Source organism: Schistocerca nitens, chromosome 2 (assembly GCF_023898315.1).
Source record: "Schistocerca nitens isolate TAMUIC-IGC-003100 chromosome 2, iqSchNite1.1, whole genome shotgun sequence".
NCBI classification, from domain to species: domain Eukaryota; kingdom Metazoa; phylum Arthropoda; class Insecta; order Orthoptera; family Acrididae; genus Schistocerca; species Schistocerca nitens.
Window position 1 is genome coordinate 136,996,718 of NC_064615.1, and position 12,443 is coordinate 137,009,160.

Here is a 12,443-nt window from a genome sequence, read left to right on the forward strand (position 1 = left end):
TGTGGGACAAAAAGAAGCCTGTATTTACTATCTAGGAACAGTTCTGATGTTAGCATTGTAATGCATTACAAAGAATACTGCAAAGTATTGAAAAAATAATCCAGAAATCTAAGCAGCTTTATTATGAGAAAAAATTGGAAAAATGGAAATGAGCATATGGCATCGTTGGCCAGGAGGCCCCATTGGGGAAGTTTGGCCACAAAGTGAAAGTCTTATTTCAGTCGACGCCACATTGGGCGACTTGCGCGCCGGTGATGAGAATGACGAGGACAACACAATACCCAGTCCTTGAATACAGAAAATCTCCAAGCTGGCTGGGAATCTAACCCAGGCCCACTTATGGGAGGCAAGCACATTAACACTGAGCTAAGCAGGCAGACATGAGAAAAAGATAATTACATCAGAAAATAAAATAAAAACTATATGGAATATAGCGAAGTCAGAGACAGCAGGGGCCAAAAAGGAAGAGGAACGAGACAATGGTAACAAATGCATGTAGTGTTGCAAACCTCTTAAACAAGTACTTTGTTTTTTGTTACTGATAGCTTGGGGTTATCAGGATCAATAAAGAGTGCAATGGAGTATGTGAGACCAATCTTTACAAATAACTTCAGTAAAATGAAAATGACACTCACGTCTCCTAAAGAAGTAGCATCCATCATGAAATCCTTAAAATAAAAGCGTTCTAGTGGTTATGATAGCATATCAGTGAAGTTAATCAATGATTACTCAGGCGAGCTGAGTTCTGTCTTAAGCTACTTGTGTAATCAATCTCTTATTAGCAGAATGTTGCCAGACTGGCTACAATATGCTTAAGTTAAGCCTCTTTCAAAGAAGGAAGATAAACAGACTCCATCAAACTATCAACCAACTTCACTTTCGCTGGATTCTTCATAAATACTTGAAAAGGTTATGTTTAGAGTCACCTTAAGTATATGACTGCAACTAATTAATTGCCCAAATCCTTAAGGGTTCTGATATAGAGGAGGCTATTTACATGGCCAAGCCTAACATCTGCATGTGTGGCAAGGTATGTCGTCTCGTGATGTCACATGTTCAACATTCCTCATCCATTTTTGGGGTATTACCTGACATTTGTAATCTTACGTGTTTTATATTAAATTACTTTTCTCAGCATCATTGACATTACTTCAGGGGTTTTTAAACATTAATAAGAATCACTCCATATAATGTTTATAGCGAAAGACCTATGTTGTGGTGTGAAATGCATCACTGCATGTTTTACAAAAACTGGAGTCGTAGGAAGTCTCAGTGCTGTGAAGGGAAACTATTACCAATGTAATAATGTGATCAGGAAAATGTAAACATAGTATGCTTTTACTGTGAGTTTAGGAATTTCTTGTAGGCTTTTTCTCTAGACCTCAAAAAAGTGCTGATCTGTTTATAAAGGTGAATATCTTTCCTGATTTGTTACTATAAAAAGGACATTTATACGTACCATAACACAAGAGAGTGGAATGTCGTAACAAACTGCATCAACATAAAGTCACACTTCCACAGGTACTGAAAACTTGCAAATGCACTTCCCTACCACTGATCATGCTATCCATATTGCCCATTTAGTTCTGTTTGATTTAGTTATTTCCATGCTACATGAAACATAAATGCAGTCTCTCACTTCGATGTTGAACGAGTTCCTTTTAATTAATTTGTTTATTCAACCATCTTTAAGCATTTGCATGCAGTAGATGTTATCATGAGTAATGTAAAACAGGTTTTATAAATTATGATTGACATGTTAAGAAAAATACTTAAATACTCTTTGGTGCTACACATAATTAAAGTACACATAATAAAACAACATACATGATAAAACAATGTAGTTGTTACATTAAGATTTCTCCACATGGTTAATAGTTAAACATGGAACTAAACATTGTTAAATTATTTACTAAGTTCCACATAATAAAACAATAGTGGACACACACAAAAATTTCCTAACGTGGTTAATAGTAAAACATGAGCTGAATATTATTTAGTTACTTGCATATTCATTATATACATGAGACAAGATACCAGACAGGACAAAAAATCATAGAAAGAATGTACAAACAAACAGTATTATGAGTTATTTAGTAGATCAGGTCTACTTCTGAAGAGTTTTCAGATATTTTAAGAGTGCAAAAAGCTTTCTCCTTCAGCAGTTTTTGTGTCTTATTTCTAAAGGTACTAAGAGAGGTAGCACGTGCCTGCAAAGGTAATGTGTTGAAAAGCTTTATTCCTATGTATTCACAACTGCCTTGTGCTTTTTTAAGTTGAGTGGTAGGTATATCTATGTTTAATGCTTGGTGGGTATTATGATTATAAATTGGATACCTAAGGCTGTAACTGGTAAGGTTTTCAGCTATGTACAAAAGGTAGCTTTATATAAAAAGATATGATACTACCATTACCTGTAACTGTTTGAAATAAAGTCTACATGATATATATATATATATATATATATATATATATATATATATATATATATATATATATATATATATATATATATTTAATTTCAGAGGTGCTCCTGTTGGTTTTCTCCTGCCAAATAAAATTTTCCTGGCCCTTCAAGTACTACACCATAGACGAATGCCACAACTTAAATGGCAAGCTGAAATCTTTTCATAGTCAACAGCTATCTCATTGGCTCCAAATCACATACTGGATAATCTGAGGAAATCTTTACTTTGTTCTTTCAGTTTCCTTTGACAGGTAAAGTACATTCACTATGAAAACAGGGATATGCTGAACATTTATATGACTGCCTTAAGTTACCTTTGTTTCATACACAGATATATACACCAATGAGCGAAAACACTATGACCAATACCCAAGTACCCACTGTGAGACTGAATGCTGTCTGGTGGTGATGCGGGCACATGGTGTGCAATGGAATGTTTTTAAGCGGAACAGAGCCAAAGGGAATGACACTAATATTCGTATGGGACACAAATTGGGAAATATATCGATATAAAAACTCTGAGAAGGACAGATTGTTAATGCCTGGCACCTAAGAACAAGCATATCAGTAATGGTGAAGTCCACATGCTAGTGTGAGCATCAGTGGGAAGTGGTGAAAGATTAGGAAACAACAAATATGCGGCAAGGTTTTGGACGGCCATTCCTGCTGTGAGGTAACAAGCGAGGTGTGGCGCCCTGGAAATATTATATGTTCGGATTTGGGGTGCCCACACAGGACGCTCGTTAAAGCCGGGGCCCAGGAGCAAAACACGTGGTGGCAAACGTTAGCCGGACGAGAGGGGTAGCCCCAGTGCATAGTCCAGCCATGTGGCAGGGAATTCCGCTGTGACGAGGACGGTGCTTTGTGTTGATGAAGTAGATGTCTATGCCAGGAGTGCCAAAGATGGCGGACTTTGTGAAACCTTAATGGCAGACATTTCACAGTTCGTATAGAAATTAATAGTAGCCAGATGAATCATGATACCTCAAAAAGAAACATGTACATTACTATTATTTGCACGACGATTCTGATGGTGTAATCAGATTTTCAATATCTTTATTAGTATAAAGTTTAGTGTCTGACGGTAAATTATACAAGTAACACTCAGCAACAAATTTCCAAAATATAAACGCTTCATCCGATTTTGTCGATTGCCATGTATTTAGAAGGCTATTAGTGTAAACCTAAATTGGTATGAATTACAGGCATGTAACTTAAATACTACATGAGTTATTGGAGGTCAAAGTGGCCGATTACTACCGATCGCATCAGGCCATAAGTACTCCACAGTTATACGAAAAAACGATAGCAGCATGCTTATAAACATATTGATTCGTCTATGTCTTTTTTAATATCCGATATATGTTATTCATGAAGAAAATGGTGAATTATTTACTTTGTTTTAGAAAGCACAGAGACATTAGGCTCCTGGTCTATCTTTTGCTTCTTTTCTTTTGATATATGAGTATTTAATTTGTTTACGTATTTAATAATGTGTGTTAGCGCGTGTTTATGGTCCAGTCGTAGGAATATTTATTTAATTTCAAGTATTTAAACGTAATTCCAGTATTTCGTATATGTTTCATTATGTTGTGTGTGGGCATTGGTTTGAAGACATGGCGCAAGTGCTCTAGCCAATCACAGCGCTCGTGAATGGGGAGACCAGCTGGAAGTGGGAGAAGAGCATCGTTTCCAGAAAGGGCACAGGACAGTCAGCGGAAAGACTTGGACAGTGGAGCAGTTCGCACGTGGTCGCGGAGGATAGAAATATTTCGGAGTGCCGACCTGTGCTCTTGTGTGATTTCCGTGGCTTGTGCAGTGAAGACGTAGCATGCGTTTAGAAGTGAATATCTCGCGAGCTATGTTGTTGTTCATAACTAATTACGTGCAGTTGGAATCTATTGTTTCCCTGCTATTCAGCTTATATTTTATTTAATTGCTGGACCATCGACACTAATAAGTGTTTTGCAGAAATATACCGCATTCTCAAAAGTACTTCTTCTATTGTCCTCATCATTTAAAGTCGTTACGATAGAACCTGCAGATTGTATTTAATTGCAATCGTTCATTTATAAATGTCTATATTACGTTCAAAATTCGCAATTGCCGAGTGATAGGAACCGTCGACCTTTCGATTCGTGTGTCTATTCATATTGTATACTGTATACTCAGCAGTATTTGGCTTGTAATGCAACAATTACGAGTCCCAGCCCTAGACAACGAAACCAGCCAAAATTTTTAATACTGCCACTCTGAGTTGGAGGCTGCGTAGTTATTTTGGAAAGCCCGCACTCATCACAGAACACGAATGTAGGAGGCTTTCCCACTGTGTAAAGTTGTATAGGTGACGATCCCTGGCAAATCTGACGACAGAGTTCACTGTTGGTGCAGGCACAATCGTTTTAGTTCTACACTGTTGAGCACACACTGTTGATAAACACGGGGCTTCACAGCAGATGACTCCCACATGCTTCCAGGTTGACCAAACAACATAGTCAATTACAGTTGGAGTGGGCACAGGATCATCGAGATTCGACTGTGGACCTCATCAGATGAATTAAGTTTCTTTTTACACCAGTCAATGGTGGTGTTCAGACATGCAATCATCCAGGTGAACAGCTGTCGAAACATGTACTGTACCTTGGATGCAGGCTGGTGGGGATAGTATTAAGCTCTGTCGAACATTCATCTGGGCTTCCATGGGATCTTTGTTAGTAATCCAAGACATGACAGCTGTAGACTATGTGAGCACTATTACAAACCACCTGGATCTCTTTGTACTTGATGTCTTCCCTGTCGATGATGGTGCCAGGATAACTATGTGTGTCATGATGTCAGAACTCACATTCATGTTTTGGTCACAAAACTCGCCTATTCAGAACCCAATGCAACACCCCTGGGACTCTGTCACGGCCAGCTCCTTGCCTGCAAATTACTGACTATATTTTGTGCGAATTATGTGGCCTGTGCGCAGGTATTTGGTGTTACACATATCTGGAAACCCATGAACGGCTTGTCGAATCCATGCCACACAGAATCGCCACCATATGGCATTCAGAAGCTGGACCAAGTAGATGGGCACCATATTCTGGCTCATCATTGTGCTTATCTATGTACAATCCAATTTTCTGAAACACATACACGAATACATACGCAGAATTTTTTCCGTGATCTTAAAGGAGCTACAAAGTGGATAATTTTCAATGTAGGATCGAAGAAACTTAATTATGTATTACATTCTTGGCATCTTTGGGTATGTGACTGAACATTTTTATGCTTGCATAGTGTGAGACATTTCTCCTTCTAGTACAGTATTTATGAGCATTAGTGTCCTTTTCTGTCTGTGATTGATATGTAGCAACAGCTTTCATAAAGGAGAAAGTTTATTGTGAGGCTGTTGTGAGTACACTCAGTTATTTAAGCAGCTGTTTATAAGAAGTTCTTGAGTGAACACTACACATATACATCTACATCCATACTCTGCATATCACTGTGAAGTGCATAACAGAGTGTACTTACCAATGTACAAGTTTTTATGCTTCTTCCCATTACATTCACGTATGGAAACTGTCCTCTGTGCAGACTGTAATTACTTCAATCTTGTCCTCATGATACCTTTGGCAGTGATACATAAGGGATTGTAGTGCATTCCCAGAGTCATCATTTACAGCTCGTTTTTGAACCTTTATGAGAAGGCTTTCTTAGGATAGTTTGCGTTTATCTTCAAATGTCTGCAAATTCTGTTTGATCAACATCTCTTGGACACTTTCCCATCAGTCACACAAACCTGTGATCGTTAGTGCTGCTCTTCTCTGTACATGTTCAGTATCCTTCTTGAAGACAAATGTGACATGTGCTTCCTTCCGCCTACGGGGCATGGTTTTTGTATGAGGTGTCCACAGTAGATTATGGTTAAAAGAGGGGCTAACTCAACCGCAAATTCAATATAGAATCTGAAAGGAATTAAATTAGGCCCTGAAGCTTTGTCAGTTTTAGCGATTTCACCTTTTCTATACACCATTGATACTAATGTATATGTCACTCACCTTTAGAGTGGTGTGAACATTAAACTGGGCAATACTCCTGGATTTCCATTTGAAAAGGGGCATTTCAAAACTGAGTTAATTGCTTCTACTTTTGCTTTGCTACCCTCTGTTTTAGTCCCTATCCTATCAATGAGCGGCCAGATACTTACTGCGGTATGACTGCCGGACTTTAAATGCAGCCAGAATGTCTTTTGATTTTGTGAGTGCTCTTTCTGTATAGAATGCTATGGTAATCGCTGAAGGCTAATGTATTGCTCTCTTGGCAGCCAAACATCTTTCATACAGCAGCTCCCTATCTACATATGTAAGCTATGTTTTACACCTATAATTCAGTAACGCATGTTTCTTTACATGTTTCTTTTAGTGACTGCAACACACACTGTTCTACTAGGTCCATTGCTACCAAGTGCATGACCAACTATTCTTTGAAACCTGAGGCACACTTCTTCTATATGCTGATCTCCAGAACTAAATGTTTTGAGTTCCTTACTGAAATGCGATATTACTGCCTCTTCATCCAGTTTACTGAAAATATAAGTCCTTCTACTTATTTTAGTTGCCCTCTGTACATTGGTAACAATTGTTGCTATTATTACCCCATGAACAGTGATACCAGTTTCTAAGGACATCCTCAAAGATATCAGGTTTGTTTGTTACAATTAAATCAAATACACTTCAACCAATCTCCTCAAGGTAGTTCTCATAGAATGCATTTAGCAATGTTTCACAGGGCTTCTCGTCATGCAAAGTACTTACTAAACTGTAACATTCCCAATTGATTTTTGTATCATTTAAGTCTACTCCAATGATGACAGCATGACTGGGGAACTTACTAGTGAACTTAGATTTTCTCTAAAGCTTTCATTTACATCTGGAGGTGACTGTGTTGGTCAATAGAAGGATCTGATACTGAGTCTTGCCCAAACAGTATAGCATGCAATTTCAAGTTCTGTCTCTGGGGATTTGGGTTTTTGTCTACTGTGACAAACACACCATCTTCTTTTAGCATTAGCCTGTCTTTTCGATATACAGTTAAAATTTCCTCAAAAACTCACTGCTACCAATTTTGGGTTTCAAGAAGCTCTCTGCACTTAATATGATGTGAGCACCACAGCTTTTTAGGAATGTTACGAACACTGGCCTTTTGTTGCGAATGTTTTGGTAGTTAACCACCAGCATTTTAATTCCCTCGCCTTGTAGGTGGGCATTTCGTTGGATCTCATCCTGACGGTTCCAGATCACTTACAGCTATCGTTATTTGGATTGAATAGAAAGTAGTCTAATCTAAAAACTCCTTGTATGCATCCCACACACATTCAGCTATCTGGGTAGCAGCCACTGATGTGTAATGCACAGCTGACCACAAAGATAACAACCTTACAGCAAGTCCAGGAAGTTGCAGCCTTGCTTGTAACAGAATATTCAAAATCTGTTGTTCAGTCCTTCCACTCTTCTCAGAATCAGGGTATCATAGTCAGTTCTAGGGACAGTGCTGTAAATTGTAAGCTTCGTTGAAACTCTGTTTGCAACGCTGATCTTCTCAACTTTCTCTGCCAGACATGAAGTAGGGCTTCAGAACCCAGATGACAGGCATCCTATGTCCCAATGAGTTCCACAGTCTGCAGTTGGTTGCATCATGTTCCCTCAATGGCTGCCAGAATAACCTTTTCAAAGTGGTGAATGAGGTCCCCATAAAAACAAATTTAAATGCACCTGGTGTTCCTTCCCTGCCATTTCTGCCTTTTCCCTAAACCATACCATTATTCACCACATGTTTTAACAGCTAAGAGCCATTAAATACCTAGCCCTTTTCAGTTACCTGCTCCTGACACAAGACACAGCATTTTTCCCAAAATGAGAAATGAGTCTCAATGAGTTTCAGTGACAGACAACACCTCGAATAAGTTTCGTTAGAGGGATTGATGTAGAACACCCTGTCTTCTCTCTGGTGCCTGTCTCCCCTGTACAGGGTGCCTAAAGCCACTGACACACGACTCTCTGTCAGACTGCAAACTGATGAGTAGCAAAAGATGCTGTACCTCCAGCAGCGGAGACATGATCGATAGGGGAGGATAGTACACTGAAGAGCCAAGGAAACTGGTACACCTCTCTAATATCATGTAGGGCCCCCGTCAGCACGCAGAAGTGCCCCAACACGACGTGGCATGAACTCGACTAATGGCTGAAGTTGTGCTGGCGGGAATTGACATAATGAATCCTGCAGGGCTGTCTATAAATCCGTAAGAGTGCGAGAGGGTGGAGATCTCTTCTAAACAGCACGTTGCAAGGCACCCCAGATATGCCCAATAATGTTCATCTCTGGGGAGTTTCGTTACAAGCAGAAGTGTTTAAACTCAGAAGAGTATTCCTGGTGCCACTCTGTAGCAGTTCTGGATGTGTGGGGTGTCGCATTGTCATGCTGCAACTGCCGAAGTCTGTCGGAATGCATAATGGACATGAATGGATGCAGGTGATCAGACAGGATGCTTATGTATGTGTCACCTATCGGAGCTATATCTAGACATATCAGGGGACCCACATAACTGCAACAGCAGATGCCCTAGACCATTACAGAGCCTCCACCAGCTTGATCAGTCCCCTGCTAACATGTAGTGTCAATGGATTCCTAAGGTTGTCTCCATAGCCGTACACGTCCATCAACTCGATACAATTTGAAACGAGACTCGTCCAACCAGGCAACATGTTTCCAGTCATCAACAGTCCAATGTCGGTGTTGAAGGGCCTAGGCGAGGTGTGAAGCTTCCTGTCATGCAGTCATCAAGGGTACATGAGTGGACCTTGACCTCTGAAAGCCCATATGGATGACGTTTCGTTGAATGGTTCCCACACTGACACTTGTTGATGGTCCAGCATTGAAATCTGCAGCAATTTGCGGAAGGGTTGCACTTCTGTCACATTGAACGATTCTCTTCAGTCGTCATTCGTCCCATTCTTAAAGTATCTTTTTTTGGCCTCAGTGATGTCGGAGATTTGATGTTTTACCGGATTCCTGGTATTCACGGCACACTCGTGAAATGATTGTACAGGAAAATCCCCACTTCATCGCTGCCTCAGAGATACTGTGTCCCATCGCTTGTGCGCCGACTATAGCACCACGTTCACATTCACTTAAATGTTATAACCTGCCATTGTAGCAGCAGCGACCAGTCTAACAACTGCATCAGACACTTGTTGTCTTATATAGGCGTTGCCGACTGCAGATCCATATCACTGTATTTGAATATACATGCCTGTACTACTTCCTATGGCTCTTCAATGTAATTAACGTAACTTTTGTATTTCTGGTACATGACTGTAAGGGCTCACCCAACACACTCATTTATAGCATCTTCCAATCATAGGGCAGTAGTGGGGGATATTTCCAGCTTTTTATGAACGTGAACTAAGTCATCTCATGTTCAAGAACAGCAGTCTCAGTGGAGCTCCATAGTGGCTGGCGTAATGTTTTACAGCACAGTAATCTAATAACTTTAAAATAAGCCTGTCATATGCTTTTCAATGTCTGGATCTGATCAGCTAAAGGTATTACTAAGTCCTTTTAAGAACATTTAGTAACATAGGACGGCACTTCCGCGCGCAGAGGCGGAGCAGTAGCGAAGCATGGAGTCGATGAGTTCAACGCATGTGTGCTGGCAGAGAGTGGGCAAACAAAGTCCATGTTGCGAAACAGTCTTGCTAAGGACAATAGTCAGGTTCGTTTGAATTTGGTACATCGTATTATCTATGAGGGGAATAATTCATTTTAAAACTGATTGCGAGCAATCATCTACATGGCAGAAATTTTACTTCACATTTTGACGTTGTCAAATGCTCCACAGCAATTGTCTGTTTGACGTCGGAAGAAGAGGATAGCAGATGCAGCTTTGTGAAGACGTCCAGAAAAATGTTTCTCAAAATAACGTTTGCCGAAGGGCAAGATCGTCGAAAATTGTTGCAGTAATTGCCATTTAGTTTGATTTGGACTGTGTTATAAGCAAAAATGTTATACACAACAAAATTAACTTCGAACTCAAACCGGAATCATTATGTTCGCTTGATAACTGCTTCTTGTCCACATAATTTTTTTAACGTTTATAATGCATGTGTGTAGATGTGTTTGACTGTAGCTCAATGTAAATCATTGTGCATAAAAAAAATTACTTATAACGAGGACTAGTGCATAATACTGTCATAAAAATTATCAGTATGTTATATTTTTCAGGATCAAAAGGTATTATGGGTGTAAACTAACTCGTTGGACATTACAGGGAGAGACTGCATTTATGATCCACTGAACAAGAAAGCAATTAACCATCTTTTGTGAATAACTTGTCGGAATGCTGTCTGATAACGCCGAAAACCAACAATATCTCGACAGGTAACCTTCCGTTTCATTTTAAGGCAGTTTCCGATTCATTCCTTGAAAATGACAATTTGTCAGAATATTGGAGTTTTGACGAATTTATCCAGCTGCGTAAAAGAACATATAACACAGTGGGAAAAGCATAACTTCTCATTGGGCAATGTGTTGAACATTATAGTGTGAATACTTCACAGACTACAAATTCCTGATCAATAAACTCTTAGGAAGTTCTCATATACTATGTATGTATTTGATATTTTGACAAGCACGTTTTTAAACCATGAGTCTTTAAAACCAAGAAATATTATTACTTAACTTTGTTGCAACGTCTACATCGTAATACAATCATCACTTCTATCTGAGTCTATATCTGAACCATCTGACTGTAAACTGAGGATACAAGTTTCAAGAGTGATATCCATCTTCACCTCCCTATCAGAGTCTTCTTTCTGAAACTTTTCAGCATGCCACACACAGTATGCCCAAGCTGAAGGGCGATGCACAAGCGTTCCAATGTTTGTTATTTAGCCTTTTTTCTTCCCCCCCCCCCCCCCCCAAATTAATTCTACAGGTTTAAACTGACAACGATATGTGGGTAAATACAAAAGCATGTACAAAGATTCATGTTCAAGAAAGTCAAATTTCTACATTCTGTCGCATGAATGGTTTAAAACATCGAGCCGCAGGAGTTCGCCACGAGTTTGGCCTGTACTGTGCAGTATATTTTTCAGTAAGAGAATAATATCCACTTTCCTAGTGTTTGTACTTTGCGTTTTATATGTAACAGCTGAATGATAATTGGAATAGTACATTACAATAACCGAATTCAAAGCTAGGTATGGCAGTAATTGTTCAGTGAACCACTTCTTTAAACTGACATCGTTAATTTGCGAATGATAGTCACTGCCATTTTCCTTACATCTAAATACAAATTTACTTTGGGTTGTTTATGGGAAGAGACCAAACTGCGAGGTCATTGGTCTCGTCGGATCAGGGAAGGACTGGGAAGGAAGTCGGCCGTGCCTATTCAGAGGAACCACCCCGGCATTTGCCTGGAGTGATTTAGGGAAATCACGGAAAACTTAAAGCAGGATGGCCGGACGCAGGATTGAACCGTCGTCCTCCCGAATGCGAGTCCAGTGTGCTAACCACTGCGCCACCTCGCTCGGTGCCTACAAATTTCCTCTCAGGAATAAATCAAACGAAGAGCCAGCATGCAGAATAATTACCCAAGAACATTTTCGCATAGGAACTTTGCAAGGTATGCATGGAATGATTCTGATTGGCCCACATTTCATCAAGGTAGAACTATCTCCTTCACATACATCGTGCATCTTTATAAGGGCTGTGCTTCGTGTTGCAACTGTGTCACTTCTTTCAATTACGAACTCCCTTCTTAACACATTTGAAATCAGAGTCTTTTTAAATCTTTTGCATTGACGAATCGCTACCTTTGAAGCCAATTTGTTCTTGAATAATTGTAACAAGATTTTGTGATATTGGCTATTCCCTGCTTATATACATTTCAAACACGCAGCTCTTTAAAATATAGTTGTCGAAACCATTT